The sequence below is a fragment of the Leptonotus elevatus genome, chromosome 1 (genome assembly GCF_054856555.1).
Source record: "Leptonotus elevatus isolate MCC_2025b chromosome 1, RoL_Lele_1.0, whole genome shotgun sequence".
In the NCBI taxonomy this organism is placed as follows: Eukaryota; Metazoa; Chordata; class Actinopteri; order Syngnathiformes; family Syngnathidae; genus Leptonotus; species Leptonotus elevatus.
This window is the reverse complement of record NC_141239.1, coordinates 52,640,134-52,660,240: the sequence shown is the minus strand read 5'-3', so window position 1 is coordinate 52,660,240 and position 20,107 is coordinate 52,640,134. Positions and strand designations below refer to the sequence as shown.

The 20,107-nt window shown below is 41.6% G+C and overlaps 1 protein-coding gene across 2 annotated transcripts in view; it reads left to right on the top strand.

Annotated features, from left to right (window-relative positions):
• Positions 1–20,107, top strand: part of LOC147184599 (thyroid hormone receptor alpha) — a 104,532-nt gene that overhangs the window by 18,182 nt on the left and 66,243 nt on the right. For both annotated transcript variants that reach the window (XM_086069371.1, XM_086069362.1), the window contains exon 2: positions 2,883–2,948. The gene's annotated coding sequence lies outside the window, so the exon portion shown is untranslated. The remainder of the gene's footprint in view (positions 1–2,882; positions 2,949–20,107) is intronic.

Here is a 20,107-nt window from a genome sequence, read left to right as displayed (position 1 = left end):
GATAAACAGTCTGCTGAGAGGGAACGAAAGAGGACTTCTCCAGGTTCAGTCCAATTCGTGACATATGATGTAGAAGCGTAGATGTGTCTCGGAGTGCCTAAGCCCTAGATGGTGCACATATCAGCCAGTCGTCCAAGTAAGGGAGCACCTTCATGCCACTCAACTGCAGGGGTGCAAGGACCGCCTTCACTACACGTGTGAACACTCTGGAAGAGACTGAAAGTCCGAACGGGGGTACTCTGAATTACCAATGGCGATCCCTGTAGGCAAAGTGGAGAAACTTCCTGTGCTAAAGAGCAATAGGGACGTGGAAGTAAGCGTCCTTTAGATCGATTGATGTGAACCATTCCCCTTTGGCGATCGCACTCAACATGGCCGATGTAGTCAGCATGCGGAAAGGCAACACCCTGAGGTAACAGTTGAGACCTCTCAGATCCAGGATAGGGTGTAATCCGCCTTTCTTTTTTGGAATAAGAAAGTAGGGGGACTAGAATCCCCCTGGATGAGGGATCCACTGCTTCGATAGCGGACTTGGCGAGGAGGGTCGCTAGCTCTTGATCTAGAGCTAGTGCCTTTTCCGGGTCACTGATGACAGTCTCTCTGACAGGGTTGGAGAGAGGGGCCGACGTCAGAACTGAATCCTGTACCCATGAGACAAGGTTGAAAGCACTCATGGGTCCTAGGGGAGAGCAGCCCAGTAGTTAAGTTGCCGACAGGAAAAGTAACCGACTGCCGGCCCCTTTATTTCAATTCCTGGCCCTCCCGGATTTAGGGTCCGGGAGGGACGAGACGTGGTGTGAATAGCTCGGGGCTGACCATGGGTCCCTCTGTGACATGTTCCCGTGATGGACGACGAGCTCCGGATCCCCCCGTAGGCCAAAAGGTCTGCACAGCACGTAACAGAGGGGCGGCCGGGAGAGCAGTTCCCTCAGAGTTTGACGGAGCATAGGGCCTGGCAAGGCTAGCAAACTTACGCCTCATGTCATTAGTACACACTGTACGTTCCAGCGCTCCTGTCGCTGCCGAACCGAAAACTTGACCCGGCACCACAGGGATGTGATGGAGTTCCTTCCGGGAGGGCTCTCGCAAGGAAGATTGAGCCAACCAGACCTGACGGCGTGCCTGGATGAGAAAATACATACCACGGCCATGCTCTCTAGAAAGGAGGGATAAATCCCTAAACGCCATGTTACAGAACGATGTAGCCTCATCCACTTCATTGTCTCTCAAAGGTGCGGAGAGAGCAAGTAGGAGACTCGCCTGGCGTGCTACCACCACCGCAGCGTTGTACGACTTAGTGACCAGTTCGTCCATCAAGCGCCACTGAGGGCTAGGGCATCTCACAGCCTCTCTAAGGGCTTCTTCAGGGGAGATGATGAGTGAAGCCACAGAATACTCCACATTAGGCATATGGTCCAAACCAATAGGATTAAGAAACCGATATGTTTGCCAGGGAACAGACGTCCGGTGGAAGCCGAGGATAAACACTAGAATTGTACCAGAAGGAATGAAGGTCTGTCATAAAAAGACGAGATTCCGGGATCCAAAAAGACTCTGTTGAGTAGTCCATCGGAGAAAAACCACACTCGGTAGGAGGCTGAGAGAAGCCAGACATGTCCAACTTTAAACGTTGGAAAGTGCTAAGCATAACAATGCGCACCAATTCCGCTCCAGCTGAAAAATGTTCAAAAGGTGGAGAAGTCGGGGGCAGTAAAAATAGAGTCTAGGGCAGCCGCTGCGTCCTGCTGAAGCGCAACATCAGCCACAGCGGTCGCTACTGCACGACATTTAAGACAACAGTCAGTGCATCCCTCTTCAGCTAAGAAGTAGGCGCCACAGTGCTTACAGCGAGCAGCGTCCTCCATAGCAGCCGTCAATTGACGCGCAATGACTGTGCGCAACTCAACAGGCTGCTATCTTCATGCGGGATAGAGGCAAGAACCAGCCTCTTCACCAACGGCACAAACACATCCACAAAGTACTCACAGCAACACGTAAGTGGTTGCTTGTGTCGTCATAAACTAACAACATCAAAGCTAGCAAACAACATTAAACAACACTAAGGCAGCTGGCGACTCACGGACGGAGCTGCATAAGTTGCGAGGCAATACAAACTAGGAAAGGATACGAAATAACTGTACCATCACTAGTTGCATTCAAAACAAGTCAAAGCAATCGTAGTCAAGACGGCAACAGTTGCTGATATACACCATACGCACTCACAAACTTGAAGCTGTACTCATCAATAAGGCGCAGAAATCATGGAAAGAAGGAAGGGGTGCTCCAGCGTCCACACATATATTTCAAAAGCTAAAAAAAATACACTGAGCCTTCGCAGCCAGGTGGGGCGAGGTAACACCCGCAGCCCTGATCAACAAGATCACAGGCCACCAGCGATGGCTCCGAAGAACAGCGGTAAACAACGTGAGTGAACCGCGCGAGAAGGTAAAAGAGATTGGGTTCCGGTTGCTATCCTCTTTTATACATGAGGATCACATCAGTCGGAACCTAGGAAATGTCCTTTTATGAATTCTTTCTCGAGTGACGCATGCGTGTGGGGGATTTCCATGCTGTTTTTGCACCGCCACCTGGCGGTCGGGAGAGACAAAATAGAAACACCTCAAAGCACCACTTTCAAACTAAAAGAAACACATATTTTCTATTTTATTTTAACTTCATAAAGACTCTGCGAGTGCCTAGCTGTAGTTTGTCAAGGTCTGCTTCAGGGGCATTCAAATTTGGAGGTTCATCTACAAATGTTTATATGATGATTATCAATGCAACTTGTGTATTTTATTCTACAGTATCTTGTGAATTGCAATCACTGTTAAAAAATGTATGACTATTTCTAAGGATGTTTCTTCTTTTTTTTCCTTCTACAGAATATGCTGTTTGTTTGTGCGATATGAAGTGTATCAGTGAGGAAACCTGCCTCTCAAAAGAACCAGGTTAGTTCACTGTGCATTCTTAAGATGAACTAAACAAGAGGCGTGTGTGGGTTTTCTCTTGGTAGTCTGGATTCCTCTCACATTCCAAAACTTTCAACATTTCATTCTAACTGCAGACTCTAAATTGTCCACAGGTGTCAGTATGATGTGACTGGTTGTTCGGTATTTGCCCTGCAATTGACTAGCGTCCGCAGCACGGTGTGACCCACCTTTCACCCATAGTCAGCGGCATAAGCTTTCAGCTCACCCATAATTCTAATGAGGACAAGCGGCAGCCTCACCTTACTAGAGGCTGACATGCTTTGCCGCCATCTTGCCTGCTATAAATGCCCAAAGGACAACTTCGCAAACAATGTTAGTCCTGGTGGTGCTTCCATCTTGTCAGACCCAGTGGGTTAACTGCTGCTTACCAGACGTGGGCATTCCGTCAATATTGACGGAAGGTATATCAAGCCGTGAATGACGGACCGTCTATTTTGTTGATGATTAAGTAAGTTGACAGCAGATGCTGTTGGTTATCAGAGATGTTGGTTATCTCACCTTAAGTACACAAACAACTTCTGTTGCATGTACCTGATGCCAAAAAATAGAACAGCGTCAGACGAAAGTGCAGACACGAACAACAACTTCTAATATTTGCCTCAACAACTCCACTTGCGCTCCCCCCTGCCTTCTTGTGAGTCATGTGGTACATTCACAAACACTAATGAGTAATGACGGCTCTGGGTGATCTAATTGTAGTAAAATTATGGTAGTCCTAATTAAATGCCACATTTAAGTATATCGTAACTATTGTAAACACGCCTTTTAAACCATCCATCCACTTAGTGGCAAAATTAAAACTCACAATAACGTTTGATTAAAACAATTTAACTACTGCTTTTAATAATCCAGAAGACAAGAGTGTATTTCTTTATATGCACCCCAATTTCACGATTTACCTAATCCTCAGTGATTCGGTTTTTAAAATGACGATTAATCGAATTGATTCGATTAGCATGCACGTATTAGTCACTCCGAAGTAGCAATACAAAGTAGGCCGCTGGGGCGTTGATTGACAACTCACTTCATCAAATACACAAGTTTTTTCCAGTGAGGAAGCCCACAAAAGCCAATCAACCCTAACCCTGTGCCCCATTTAACTCATGCCCGAGGCATTACTGACATCTAGGATTAAAAACAGCGCACATGAAGAAAATGTAGACATTTTACATCAAACCCTAGTCTTAGAATAGGGTAGCTGTAGTTAGTAACTACGAGGCAACATAATTAACTGATTTTGGTATTAAATACAGCCTCTAATAGAACAATCAGCAAAATGGATGGCAATGATTTTTTTTTAAATTTGAAGTCCTGTGTCACACAGGACTTCAAATTTAATGGACAGACAGGATTTGAGTTGAGCCCCTTTCTATATGCACTGTTTCTACCCTTAGTTTGAGTAATGCCTACACTGTAAAAAATTGCTGTAAAAATACGGGGAATTTTCAACAGTAGTGCACCGTTTTTTATTCATACTGTTGAATACTGTAAATTCTGACATCATGGAGGAACAAATATTTACAGCAAGCTTCTGTAGAATAATACGGTACAAAGCAGTTTCTTTATTCTTTTTTTACAGCAAGGAACTGCAATTGTACAGTATATTAGCCTATTTACGGTATTTTCTTTTTCATTCAACTAGGACCCTTGCAATTTGCTACTCCTCTGGACAAAATTCTAAATTGAATCATATTAAAGAAAGGCCTTCACATCAGTAATTCATTTAAGTTTGTGGACACCATAACAAGAAACGGAAGCAGTAACTTTCATCCGGACTCTTAAACTGAAGCACCAAATTGGACGGAGCACGTGACGAGGGAGCCCTCCATTGTTCTCTCAACAACGTGCCATCCTGCCCTCATGGCTCATTAAGAAGGTAAATATTATCTTGCAAAAGTCAATATAATACTCTTAACTGTTTTATGTATAATATGCAATAATCCAGCACTTGAGTACTGGATTTGGAGACCCTTGGTGTACAGCAGGGTTCACCAATTCTGGTCCTTGAGGTCCGGAGTCCTGCAGGTTTTAGATGTTTCTGACCTACCAAGACACTTGATACTAAAGATCAGGATCTTTAGCAGCCATGTTGATGAGTTAATTATATGAATCATGAGTGCTAGTGGGCGGAAACATCTAAAACCTGCAGGACTCCAAACCTTCAGGACTGGAATTGGTGAACCCTGGTGTAAAGCATCGTGCGGTTGTCATTCATAACGCTGCTCTGACTGATAGGGTTCCATTTTAAATGCACATGATATTTACTTGCTGCACCTAATCATTCTGTCTCTATTATTTCATTTTAGATGTCTGATCCTAAGTGGGGAAGCAAGACCAGTCTGGGGAAGGTGGTGTCAAAAAAGACAGGGAAGCTGGTCAGCAAAAAGGGAGCAACAGTGAATCCAAATTGATCACGCTCATTAAAATTCTACTGGACTTTAAGTGGGACTTTATTTAACCACTATCGTCCAGTTGTTGTATCAGATGTCCACGTTGAATTTTTGGACTCACCGCTGCTGGCAACAATGTGAACAAGCGTGAAACCAACCCACCAATCAGGAGCGCGCGTTCACACAGCGAAATTTGCATATACCTTGCCCTCCTGTGTTATGGCCCACGAGGTTTCGTGACTGTTTTTTGTGTGTGTGTGTATCTTCGCCGTAAATTTGACCGGTAATTTTTAACTCACTATTCATTCGACGTTGCACTTCGACAGTTAGAAAGTCGGGAAGGTGGCCCGACATTTGGGAGCGTGTTGAGGTATCGCGTCGTCGTCTGTGTGTGTGTGCAATTCGTCGTGTCATGCCCTTTCCCCGTCTCATGTCCACCCTTTTGCTTAAGTGTACCATTTTCTCCACCACCCCGCCGACCACTCCATGTGCGCTACCTGCTCATCTGACATAAATTACGTGCCCCGGCAAGTAACATCCTGGCTCGAGGAAGCAACAAATCAGGAAGGGGCGTTTATTTAATTGGCAATGGTTTTGAGATGTTGCGCATGCATATTCAGCATAATTTCGGTATGATTTTTTTTTTTATGCCAATGTATGCATTATGTGACCACTGTTGATTTGTTGTTGTGTTTGAAGTGAAGGCAATGTAACAAAAGTTTGGCTATAAAATAAATGTTGTGAAAGATGAGTCGCTCACTGTTGTGCTTTTCTAAAAGTAGCTTGCGGTGGAAAAAAGGTTGGAGGCCCCTGGGTTACAGTATAATACTGTACTATTTTTATGGTAATCCACTGTAGAATAACAGTATGTTACTGGCGATTCTAGCTACCAGTAGTTTACCGTAAATTAACGGTAATTTTGTTAGTGTGTGAAAAAAACTGTAAAATGCAAACGAAGGGTTGACAGAATAATACTGTAATTTAAATTTTTGGAACAGCACAATACTGTATTATATCAACTGTTGTTTTAGATCACATTAGTACACTGTAAAATAACAGCATGCTGCCGGCGCTTCGAGCTGCCAGTATACTTACTGTAAATTGACACTAATTTGTTTTACTGTGTAGGGCAGGGTTCACTAATTCCGGTCCTCGAGTTCCGGATATGTTTTCGATGTCTAGCACACCTGATTTAGCATGCCTGATAACGAACCTGATCTTTAGTAACAGGTGTGTTGGTAGGTGGAAACCTCTAAAACCTGCAGGACTCCGGACCTCGAGAACCGGAATTGGTGAACCCTGCTGTACACTAAGGGTCTCCAAATCCAGTACTCAAGTGCTGGATTATTGCATATTATACATAAAACGGTCACAGTGAACCTACACTCGGTCACTTTAAACATTATGTATTTAAACACAAACATGTTCAACTAAACCACAAAGTAAAGTACAACATTACTCACAAGAATAGAGTATTTTCCCTCTGCTTGTTAGGAGTCCTTCTCTGTAAATAGTAGTGTGAGAAAATAAAGTCCTTTCAGAGATGTTTTATTTAGTTAAGTTTATTAAGTTATTTACTTAATAATGTTGTTCTGTGGAAGAAAGGGGGCCTGTTATTTAGCATTTAATAATAATATAATTTTACAGTTAATACTACATTGTTCACAAACCATACGTTACACAGACTTTTTTGTATTTATTTGTTCCTTCTCTTCACCTAGTAAACCAACTTTAATGCTTAAACTTTAAAATGAATAAATACATTTAAGAATACGATTCCAATCTCTTTGACATTAATAGTACAGTGCAAGGTGTAATAGTGTGTGATTTCATTACCCATGGTGACTTAGTGTATCAGTATCTAAGTGTACTGCTCAAGTAACAGAGATACACTTTGGTTGCGTTCAGCAATTACAACTACTTGTTATTGTGACATTTCAAACTATGTAATTCGATTTAATGGATTTTCTTTTCTATCACGCACCATAAATTATTTTTATACACAACAGTTGCCCCCTCATGGCTATGTTTGCATTGTCCTAGTTTCTTCACATGCAACATAGAGCTGAATAATTTGGAGCAGCTGAAAGCAGGGTGAAACATAACAAATGGTGTGCCAGTTATCTTTAGATTAGATATATTTTTTAATGTACTTAACTTCTCATAACATATTAGTCACGCAAATAAAAGTGGCAGTTTATGTACAATGTGGGTATAGATTCAGTAGGCCTACAGCTTGATCATATCGACACATTCAAGTACCAAATGGGGTAAATACCGGTTAAAAAAAAGAAAGAAAAAAAAGCTCTAGTTACCCATGACTCAAATAAATCAAATAGTATACAAAGGGGATAGATAAAAGTTCAAAATCTATTTGACTGGTTTGTCTAGTTTTATTTATTTTTTAACAAACACTCAGAAAGATGCAAGTTCATACACACACTGTATCAACAAAATTCGGAAATTCAGACTTTTAGCTACCATAGTTGTACTGTACCATAACGTTTGCTGATATACAACTTTAAAAAAAAAAAGAAGAAAGATTACCTACCTATAGCACTATGGGCTGAGCCGTTTGACAAAAGAAAAGAGAAGCTACATAAAATGCGTCCATTATTATTATTTTCTTTTTATGCTTTGTCTCTTGAAATGGCCTCACCATCGGGGGTGTCGGCCGCCCTCCGGTGCCCCCATCTCCCCCTTCTGCCCCCGGTGTTCCGTCCTTCCACACGGCGGGGGGTGGGGTGGGCGCGGCTGCCCTCTCCGCTCCGCTGTCCGGCCCCTCTTCGGCGCCGGTGCCTGGGTGCGGGTGGTCCCCGGGGGCTGGGGGTCGGGGGTTGGGGGGCTGCCGGTTGGTCGGGGTGGGGTCGGGGGGCGGCTTTGTTGGGGGGGGGGGCGGTGGTGGGGGTTGCGGGGTGGGGGGTGCTGGGGGTGTCTGGGGGATTGGGGGCGGCTGGGGCCGGGTTGGGGCGGGGGGCGCTCCTGCTCCTGGGTTTGCTCTCCGGCCGGTGGCCCTGGCGGGGCCCGGGGGTCGTCCTTTGGCGCTGCCGCGGCCTGGGGGGCCCTGAGGTGTTGCGCTTGCTCTGTTCCGGCGGGGGTCGACGGCTCCCCTCTTTGGTGGAGATTTTCATGCATGCCAGATCCACCACACCAGCATCTACCGAAACTCAGACACAATCTGTTTCCTCCTCAGGTTATTGAATCGGTGGAGGCTGGTGTCTGCGGATCTCACGCGGCTTCGTCTGTCTTTCCTTCCTTTTCTCGGTCTCTCCTTTGGTCTCTTGAGGCCTCCCTGATTTTATGTTTTTTGGATTTGTTGGGGTCTGGATGTTTCTTGGGCTGGGGAGGAGTTCTGGTGGGGGGTGTCTGGTCGGTGCTGGATTTCACCTTCCTTGGTTTTCTTCGGTCCCCTCGGGTCTCCTGGTGTTCGATTTAGGTGAACGGTATGAGATTTTTTTTTCTAATAGGTTTTCTGGTGAGCTAACAAATACACACACGCACGCACGCACGCACGCACGCACGCACGCACATACACATACTCACCCACACACACACACAAAAAAATAAATATATATATATATATATATATATTAAAAAAAATAAAATAAAAATAAAAATTAAAAAAAAGAGCAATGATGATGACATTTCCGAATGAACAATACTGAGCTCTTAGAAAAAAAGTAAAAAAGAAAAAAAAGAAAAAAAAAGAAAAAGAAATGGCCTCACCTCCCACCTTACTGTCTGTGACGCACGTCCGCACTAGTGGTAATTTGGGTAATCCGTGATGTACCGTACTGTAATTATAAGCACTATGTCTAATGCAGTGCCATGGTTACCTGTCTGTTAGCAACAGAGTCTGAAAATTAGGGCGCATTTCACCCAAAATACTTAATGTGATGCCTTTCATGGCAGTACGGGGGTGAGGGTGGAGGGTACAAGCATTTAAAAAGACAGCACATTGTAGCTGATGCTTGATTTAATTTCGGACATAGGGACAGTCATGTCAGGAAGCTATCCTTAGCACACACAAACTACGGTCGTGTTTGATGTAACGGTGTAACACAATGCCATATATGGGCACGCTAATATATTGTAATACAACAGATTACAGAGGCATTATTCGGTGAACTCCCTAATTGCCTTTAATTCTAGTTTGCACGTACATTAAAGAATTCAAACTGTAAGACGATGGCGATATTAGAGTAGCTGCTTGCTGGTGCGATTTGCTGAGATTTACATATGTTTTGATTAATTAACGCCTATTGTCGGTGACTAGTCGACTAGTAAAATCAGCATTTGTGGCAGCCCTGTGCAAGCACTTTTCAAACAATTTGAAGTTGATGCCTGTAACATGTTCACAAAAAGCTGAGACGGGCATGTTTACCACTGTGTTACAACAGCTTTTCTTTTTATAACACTCAGAAAATGTTTGGGAACTTTGGGACACTATTGAAGCTTCGTAATTGTTTGTAGTCTTTCCCATTATTGCTTGCTGTGCAACTTTAATTGCTCAACAATCCTGGGTCTCTGCTCTCCGTTATAATAGTTTGTGCTTTATAATGTGTCAACATGTTTTCATTGGGAAAGTGGTTTGGACTTCCATCAGGTCTAGTACTCACACTCTTGAACTTTGCGCTGATAACAATCCGGATGGTGCTTTTCCTCTTTAGCTAGGAGAACACGACATCCACAATTTTAAAAACAATTTGAAATGTGGAGTTGTCAGACCATAGCACACTTTTCTACTTTGTGTCAGTTAGCACTGATCCAGAAAAAATGGCAGCTTTTCTGGGTGTTGTTGATATATAGCTTTACCTTTGCATGGCAAAATTTAAACTTCAAATTTTAACATTTGTGGATGTAGTAATGAACTGTGTTAATTGCAGGGATGTAACGATATCCAAAAGTCACGATACGTTATTATCTTGATATGAACCTCACGATACGATAATTATCACGATATTGTGAGGAGGATGGCGATATTAAAAAAGGTCACGATATTGTAAAAAAAACAAAAAAAAGGTAATACTAAAAAAAAAAGGCACACCATTGTGCTTTTGTACGTAGCAGCAATGCACATAAACAACAGCATTTCTAATAACACTTAATATTGAGGCACTTACTTGCTAATGCACACACATATTGAGTTCCTCCACAAATTGGAAAGTGGATTTTAAACATAAAGGGCCAAAACATGCCATCTGAAAATTTAACTGCACTAAAACACTAACCACCAGAGGGTGCTAGAACTGCACAAATGGAAATCATCTTGACATTTTTAACAGATGTGCTGCTTTTAATATCGTGACATGATGACGATGATATTGTGGCAGTTTTAATATTGCGATATCACAATAGTGCCGTTATCGTTACATCCCTATTTAACTGACTGATTTTCTGAAGGGTTTGAACCACCGCTGCACTAGATCGATAGACATATAATAAGGTATCATCTTGGGATACTTTTATACACACACAAAAAATGGAGACAATTCAGATGTTTTTTCCTCCCTCTTGGATTTGGTAGGCATTGGATGGGCAGATGCTAAACATGATGTAACTTGGACTCAGATTCAGATGCCCAAAAATGTGACTGAAACTTTTCTAACAGTGACATGTACATGATTGTCCTATATGTAGTGTAGTTCTTATATATGTATATATATATATATATATATATGTTGTATTTTGGGGTAGCCAATGTGTTATCAGTGAGCACATGCAATTTCCAGGTGGGACCCAATAAGTCGCCCAGAGCGGATTCCTTAATGCAGGACCACATGCACGGGTGGCAAACCTGGACGGATTGTTTAATCAACGCGAGTGTTCCTCCAGTCAGTTATTAATGAAAACCCCCACCTTCCACATGAAAAATAAACAGAGTGGTTGGAAATAGGCCACAAATCTGGAAAGTGAGTGTGAGGGCCAGACAGGGGACTGCGGGGGCTTGGCGCAAGGCAAGACATTGGGGTTCCAGTCGGAAATAAATTCCACATCCTTTCAGAAACGACAAAAAATGTGCCTGTAACATCTAACAGGGTAACTAAATGGACTCTGCCACCTTAGACACATTGTTTGGTCCTGGTCACAAGAAATAAAGAAGGAAGGTATTGGCAGTGGGCATAATAATGGACCAAATCACACAGGCTGAAGGGCGCCGAGTTTTTTTGAATGATTTCCAGGTATTGAGGAGTAGTGGTGGCAGGTAGTTAGTGAAGGTCATGTTGTAGTACCGGACTGGATTGTTTATGTATCTAGCAATGCAACAATGACAAATATCACTATTTTAGCATTATTTATTATGAACTTCATGCAATAAGTAACAAAAGATCACAAATGTGTGGGACTAGATGATGTGTGGAGTGTTGAGATGGCCTGTACTTTTTTTAACTATGCCGATGATAATGTAATCTTTTAGTTCCCATACAATTGCCTCAATGTAGCCACATACCAGGGCAGAGACACAAAAACACATGAAAGAATGACAATGCACTACTTTATTGGTGGTGCCATAAAGCTCTTTGAACATATGTTGATCTGTGTAAAATTTAAAGCTGAATAGACGATGATAAGACATACAGCCAATACATCTGTGTTGGCATGCAGTACATTATATATAAGGTCACAAGTGTTAGAAACTTACCTCTTGAAGAACTATGTGACCCTTTGGGATATTGAGTTTTTTATGAATAAAACGTGGCTTCTGGGAGGAAAATAGTTCGCCACTGTCATGCTAAAACACTGTTTCTGTCAAAGGAACGCATTATGCTACAGAAAGGCGGTACATAGTGTTCGCTTGGCATGCTGAAATAAATGAATTTTCCCAGCTGGAGTTGGCCTAGAATGCAAAGCGTGTTAATAGTCATTAACCAGGCTATGAAGAGAAAGACTGCACGACACTTTTGATATCTTTGCTTAGAACCTCAAGAAAAACCTCTGGAAAGGTAACATGGATAACTGACTAAATAAATTGATAAATAAAGGTTACAGTGAACACCCTCAATAAATAAATAAATACAATTGTTCTGGCTAATACGAAAGTAGTAAATGGTATCAAGTAGGGGTGCAACGGTTTCAGATTCTGATGTACGATTATAGTCTGAGAAAAAAACCCGTGTTTTTTACGATTATTCTTGTAGACAAAAAAAATCACATCAGCACTCGTTGAAAATGTTTATTTTTAACAACAATAAATAACTGATTATAAATTATTAAAAAAAAAAAGTTGGCTAGTAAGCTCTTAAATAGAGCCTGGGCAATAGGTATAACAAGTGGACAGTATGTACCCTCTCTTTTTCTTTCATCTTAAAAAATATATATTTTTCTTTATTTTTCATCTTTACATTACTTTCCATTTGAACCATAATTAAAGATGAAATGTTTGCCCACAGCCTTTAAACTGGCGATTTGTGCAGTTTACGCTACACATGTAGGCATTTTGCAGCGAAATGCGTATGCCGAGATACGTTTCTTGGGAGTCCCAAGATGGCGGTCGGTCGGTGGCCAGGTCAACGCTTATGTCCGGGTGGAACTTTCATGTCTAGATTTGCAGAAGATAGCTGGGGAAAATGGCGGCCTCTGTGTCTAGCCTCACTCGAAGTTGAAGGCGCCGAAAACATCTACCTGTTCATCACGCTGCTGGCTGGGATGCTTCTGCTAGGGATCGGAGCCCTCTGGCTGCATCGAATCCTCAGAAAAATGCAGGATGGGCAAAAAAAAGGCGGTGTAAATGGCCACTGTGGGTCTTAGCACCATCACTAGAGGGCAAGCCAGCCTGTCCAAGGCCTGTGACGACATGTCACAGGCGAAGAACGACCTAGCTGCATCTAACATCTCCACGAACAGAATGGGAATGAACTTGACTACAAAGCTAAACAACCTGGAGATGATTGCTTGTCGGAATGCAGCGATGAACAGAAATTGAGACGAGGAAGGAACCGACTGAAGGGTTTGGCTGGATGCGGGGCTGCCATTTATCCTTAGCTAGCCAATGCTACTGGACCAAACTGATCAATGTTTTGATCAACAAAGACTATTGGGAAGACAAACTTTTGCATCAATCAACAACTTGATAATCCATACAACTAGATATGTGACGAATTACCACTTTGATTATCTGCGTCATATTGCATTCTGGGAATGGGAATTAATAAACTTTGGCTTCATCCCGTCAGCCCTTTTTCTTTTTGGGTATAATTGTATGTGAAAAGTAAATGTTGTAAATTGTCTCTATGATTGTCCGAAAGGAAAAATTAACAAATAAAAACAAAAAACAAAACAAAAAAAACATGGCAGGACATAGAGAGCCCTCCATTCATGACTGATTGCAATTAATGATGCTTTTGCCTAACAATGCAAAATATAAAACGGGACATGCTCACAGCAGTATTAAAGGCTTTAGAAAACAAAATATAAAGGAATTCTGTGGGGTGCGGGGTTTGATTCTGGCCCCGGGCTTCCAGTGTGGAGTTTGCATGTTCTTGCCATGCCTGTGTGGGTTTACTCTGGGTACTCCAGTTTCCTCCCACATTCCAAAAAACATGAGTGATAGGCCGGTCGACCACTCCAAATTGTCCGTGGGTGTGATTGTGGGTGCCAATGGTTCTTCGTCATGTGTGCACTGCGATTGGCTGGCAACCAGTTCAGGAGGTACCCCACCCATTGACAGCTGGGATAGGCTTCAGCATGCCTGCGACCCTCGTGAGAATATGCGGTTTGAAAAATGGATGGATGGATGGATTTTATGTTGTTCTTCATTTCAATACCAATGTTCAGTATTCTTGAGAATTAAAAGTTAATTGCTCTTAAAAAGGATGAACCTGAATTCCTCTAAAAATGTAGCTCTAATATGTATTACTAATCAGTGGCATGAAAATAAAACACATCATTTATCGTTTATCATAATAGTTTATGGGAAAATGCATTGTCCTATTTAGGTTTATAGCCAAAATAATTTAATTGTCCTCACTGTTCAAGTGTATGAAGACGACTTGCTCAAAGTAATCAAAATTGTTTAGTCTGCTGTGCGGTTCAGGCCTCATTTAGGGAAACATTGATTAACACTGGATAGGCTTGGCTAATCTGGTATGGGGCCTAGATAATACTGTGAGACAAGTGAAGCTTTGTTTCTCTGTGAGCGTACCCCAAAACCGCCACCACACTCATTGTTTTATTAAGTATTTCATCTACTGTATCTCACCATTGGTTTATGCTGCATGAATGAGTTGAACAACCAGACTCCAGTGACCGTGTACTGAACTCGTCATCACGTTGGGGGTCAATGATGGCTTTGGCTTGACTGTATGATGACTGAATTTGAGATGTAGATTTTGTTTAGGCAGATGTAGGGAAGTTATGATATTATTAATATTGGCAGTTCATGGCCTGATTAAAAAAAAAAAAAAGCAACTAGTTGCTGGTGAGATAGTCTTTTTGACTGTCTACAGTCAAGATACCTTTGCGCAAGGTACCCATCTCCACCCAGCCATTTCAATTAGTGCAATACTGTTTGCACCCGCCCCCCATTGGCTCGGACACTTCTTCTTACATGTAGGCCTGTCACGATAAAAACGATAAACGATATAAAGTCTCTGTAAACAAAATTGCGCTTCAATATATACTGTATATTAAATATTAAACTCAGAAAATAAGATATTTAACAGGCAAAACTGCCAATCCTGTTCGGACCTTTATCAATAAAAATTCACTTGAATCAAACCACACATAACCAAAAGCAATATTGCAAAGCAATATTAAATTGACTCTGATTCTGATATTGTCCTAGACTATAGGAGGCAGTGAAGAGCATCTAGGGCATAGGACCAACACTTACAGCACAATAGAAGTAGAAAACAATTCTATTGTATTTTTTTTTCAATAAACAATCGACATCAACAGTTGGTGTTGAATAGTCTACATACTTTTAACAAAACAGATGAAAACAAAGAATCAGGAAGTAGAAAACACTTGTTTTGTTTTATTATTTTTTTCCTTTCGGATACATTATTACAGGTTACATCGATCACATCATATCATTTGCAACATTGACATCCAAAAGAAGGGCTGACGAGTAGAAGCCATGGCTTATTAGTAACCCATCCCCAGACTTAATTTTGCACACTTCTCGCTCAGTTCATCTTAAGTAATGTCTTTGTGTAAGTTGCAGCTAGTACCAATCATTTGGAATTGGTAAATCGGTTCCCGGACGCCACCAACAGGCCTACCCAGCCAGGTGAGCAGCCAAGGCGAGCGCATGCTCGTTCACCAGAACCGTCTTCGCTGACCTTGGATCAGCTTTCACACATGTTATGGCTTCCAGAAGAGTAGATCGGCTTGCATTCTGCCCATTGCGTCCACAGCAATGTTTATTCCTTTCTGGTCAGTTCAGCCACCACTGTTGCCAGCATCCGATGATGCTTAGATCTTGATACGCCTGAGCGCTCACCAAGGCCAGCCCACCCGGCGGAGTAGCCCCCACTAGCCGCACCCCGGAACCATGTTCACCAATCCCAGTGTAACTATTTACAGCAGATACATTGCAGCCACAATACAACCTTATCACGACAGCCTTGCATGTTACAACAAATGTCCAAACAGAAATAGAGCCAGACAATATTTACATTCTTACAGGAACAGCAATACATGTTATCGATGCAGGTGTATGAACAAGAGTTAACCTTGGCAGTGTCAGCAAGTAATCATATGCTATATTTACATTATTAAAATCATGACAGCTCCAATTTTGGGTAATTAGTAATATGTTACAATAATTTAATTTGGGTACAACATAATCCATAATTTAATGACGTGAGTTACTGATAGCAGTTATTGTCTCTCAATCCCCGCCAATTCTTCCACTCTTTTCACGATCCGTATTTTCTTCTGAGGAGATGAGTTTTCTTTTGTTTGAATGAAGATCCGACAGTCTTTTGTCCATAAATCCATTCGTTCTCAATTGTCGCGGCCTTCTGGCAATGTCAGCATTTAGTTTTGTGGGATTTTCATTGACGTAGACATGTTTAACTTTAAGCTTGTAGCTATCTCTCAAAAGAGCAATATTTTTCTTCCTGTCAACAAACCTGATCAGAACTGCCGGTGGTGGTGTCCCCCCAGCTGGAAGCGAAAAGCACATCTGGATGTGCGCTGGATCCACAATTAATCCCAAATCTCTGAGTTGAGTTGTCACTTGCTGTTCTACAGTTTCCTTCGCTGAAGCACCCCACGTGTGCAGCACAACATTTGTAACAGAATGTGAAATTAATGTTGAGGGATTATAAGTATAATCAAGTAAAATTAAACTAAAGGAGAAGTTTGCAGTTTAAAAAAAGCTAGTACGATTAGAATGTAGCCTAAACTCTTCCCTAACCTGGACATACACGAGATGCATCCTGTAGTGATAGAAATGAAAGAAAAACACCAGGACAAGCGGTACAGAAAATGAATGGATGAACGGATGTTCAAAATGCAGTATAAAAAATGCTATTTGAAATTGTTTGAAGAACACAGATTTGTAAATCAAGATACGATAATACTATGTATACTGCAGGAGGTCTCTTTAATATCATTGAAACACCTCTCTCATCATTGAAATTGTAATTCAATGGAGTGTTTCTGGCTGTATCTCATTGAGGATGCAAGAATTGGCTCTCAGAGTTGCTGTTACCCTCATTGATCTTCCTTTTAAAGATGGGCCTCAGGTTCTCAAAAGGGTAAAGGCCTGGGTTTTTCTTCCTTTCTACCCAGAGCTGCCACAGCTTCAATTAGGTTTTCTGTAGCATGGATTGGTGTGTTGTCTTTCATGAAAAATATTTTACTGCGGAATGTGCAGTTCTATGTTAAGTCCACATTAGGGCTAGAGTTATGGAATATTTTAGCATTCAAGTATCCTACTTAAAATTGTGTTGAATAATCACGGGTTTGGAAATATATATATATTTTAGCTTCCTTTAAAGAACAATAGTTTCAATTGATAATAAACAACCTAGTTTTCTTTTTTCGATAATTTGCTGTTTTTCTTAATTGAAACTGTATAGCAAAGTGTATTTTCTTGTCAATCAATCAATCAATCAATCAGTCAATCTAACTTTATTTATATAGCACCTTTCATACAGCATTAGCTTCTCCATCTTCCCCTGTTCTCTCTTCTTGTATGGTGTGTCACATGCTTTGATACTCAGTCATATATGTAAGTTGATTACAAAAATATATATATTTTTTTGATTTGTTCTAAAGGACCAATAAAGGCTCTATTTTCAAAGAATCACAATTCTCTTATCAAAAGAAGCTTTTCCACCAACAAGCCCAGGATCTTTGAATTCTGGGTAAAGGGAGTTCTTGGTTGTAAAAGTTCCGCAGGGCATTTATAATTGTGCAGCGTCTTAGAGTTCTCGGTATTTACCGGTAATTCAAATGAGTTTGATGACATATGAGTTTGATGAGCCAAGACGATGTAAAAACAATTTTTTTCTCTCATTTATTCATACTTTTGCACTTGTGCCTTTCCCCCGGACGCCACCCCTCGATTAAATGTCGACCATAGAGCCTCCCACTCTCCATTTCAATGTTCTGATCTTGGCTCAGCTGCTGGCACAGCTTGCAGCACTCAAGGTCACCCATACTGTGCTTTAAGTCTGACAAAAGGGCCGTCCGTGAGTGTGTATATGCATGTGTGAGTAAAGGGCCTTTGCTACAGTATACTGTTTTACTGTATTTTACCAACACTTTGTATAATTATGTTGGGATTGTCTAGAATATACTGTACTTGTAGATGTATGTGTGTTATGAAGTTCATTTAAGATCTCAGTGACAGCGTTTGCCCTCAAGTTGCCTGGTTGTGTAAGCATCCCCTCAGGTTCTGAGATGATATAAGAAGGCCGCCCTGTGCTGTAAAACATGCTGGACCTGTTTTTGCCTGTGTGCATTCACTTCATTCAGCTAATATTGACATCTATATTGTGGACAACCAATGTTTGAAAGGGGATACTGTTATAGAAGATGCAATTGATTTGACTTTTAAAGCTGCAACACTGTGCTCCAGCCATTTGAAATGACTTCTGAATGTAGCTAAGTTTCACTCTTACTCCAATTGCATGATTCATTCACAATCATGATATCCTATTCAAGCCATTATTTTTATGGAAGGGTCTGGTGCACACACAAAATGTTTGCAGCACAGTAAAAGATAAATGATGATTGGTCAGTTTAAGCAGATACAACTCAAAATATTGACTTTAAAATGTTTTTAAAAAGCAGGAACGTGTTGATTTGACAATATTTATGTAAGAATGTGTACTGTCCCAGTCGGACCAGCGTCAGACTGTCAGTGTACTTTGGGTGGCCCAACACAGTCACATAGTGGCCAAGAGCAATCGGTCAACTGTTAATATAGAGTCCTGGTACATATAAAAGCACTGTGCACTATATTACTGTATATGTAATCATAATAATAATAATAATAATGCATTAGATTTATATAGTGCTTTTTTGGACACTCAAAGACGCTTCACAGTGTTTTGCATTATTCGTGTGCTCACACATTCATAGTGTGGTGGGGGTAAACTACTTAAGTAGCCACAGCTGCCATGGGGCAGGCTGATAGAAGCGTGGCTGCCAGTGTGCGCCTACGGCCCCCTCCGACCACCACCAAACATTTGCACCTTCCATACACCAGCACTGGAGGCAATGTGTGTAAGTGCCTTGCCCAAGGACACAACGGCACATAACTTGGGGAGAGCGGGGATCGAACAGCCAACCTTCTGGTTACTGGACGACCACTGAGCCACGGCCGCCACACAGATGTGTGTGGTTTTTATAAGATGTTTTAGAATTTTATTATCTCCTACTTATTAAATTCCAGACTCATTGCAAATATTCCCCGACAAAAAAGAAAAGAAAAAAGTAAAACATTACATTTACCGGTTGCAGATGAAAATTATTAGAAGAAGCCTGCTTCTTTCAGTTATTTAAGTGCAGCTTTTGGAAAAGTAAACAGATTTCAGGAGGATTTTTTTCTATTTTGCTTTGACACCTGCAAGCTCATTTTATTTTAACTTTGTACATATTATTATGAAGTTATGCACAAATATGACTATATGACTCACTTTTTTTTTATTGAGGGGAAGCGTTATGAATACTGTAGTAGAAACTGACACATTACATTTCATAATTGCTCTTCAAGTAATTTTCCAATTCTGGACTCTTACTGTAAATATCTAAATACAGGATAGACCATATATTGTATCAATTTTGGTGGCTGATTGGCTGGTACATCTGCCTTAAAGTTTTAAAGCTGGGTGTTGTAATCCAGACGTCGGCCTTCCTATGAGGCGCTTTCATGTTCTCACCATACATGAGAGGGTTTTCGATGGGTACTTCAGCTTTACCCCACATTTCAAAATCATGCATGTTAGGTTGATTGAAAATTGCCCTTACATGTGAATGGTTGTTTGCCTATATGTGCCCTGCGACTGGCTGGGGACCAGTCTATAGTGTACCCTACCTCTCGCCCAAAATCAGCTGGGATAGGCTACAGCCCACCCATGACCCTGGCAAGTCAAGTCAATTACAATAATATATTCTATGCGGCCCCACTCGTCTAAACACGATATTTGAATTAATATTGTGTTTGTGGAATCTGAATTCCATCCATCCATTTTCTTAACCGCTTAGTCCTCACAAGGGTTGTGAGGGGCGCTGGAGCCTATCCCAGCTGGCTTTGGGCAGTAAGTG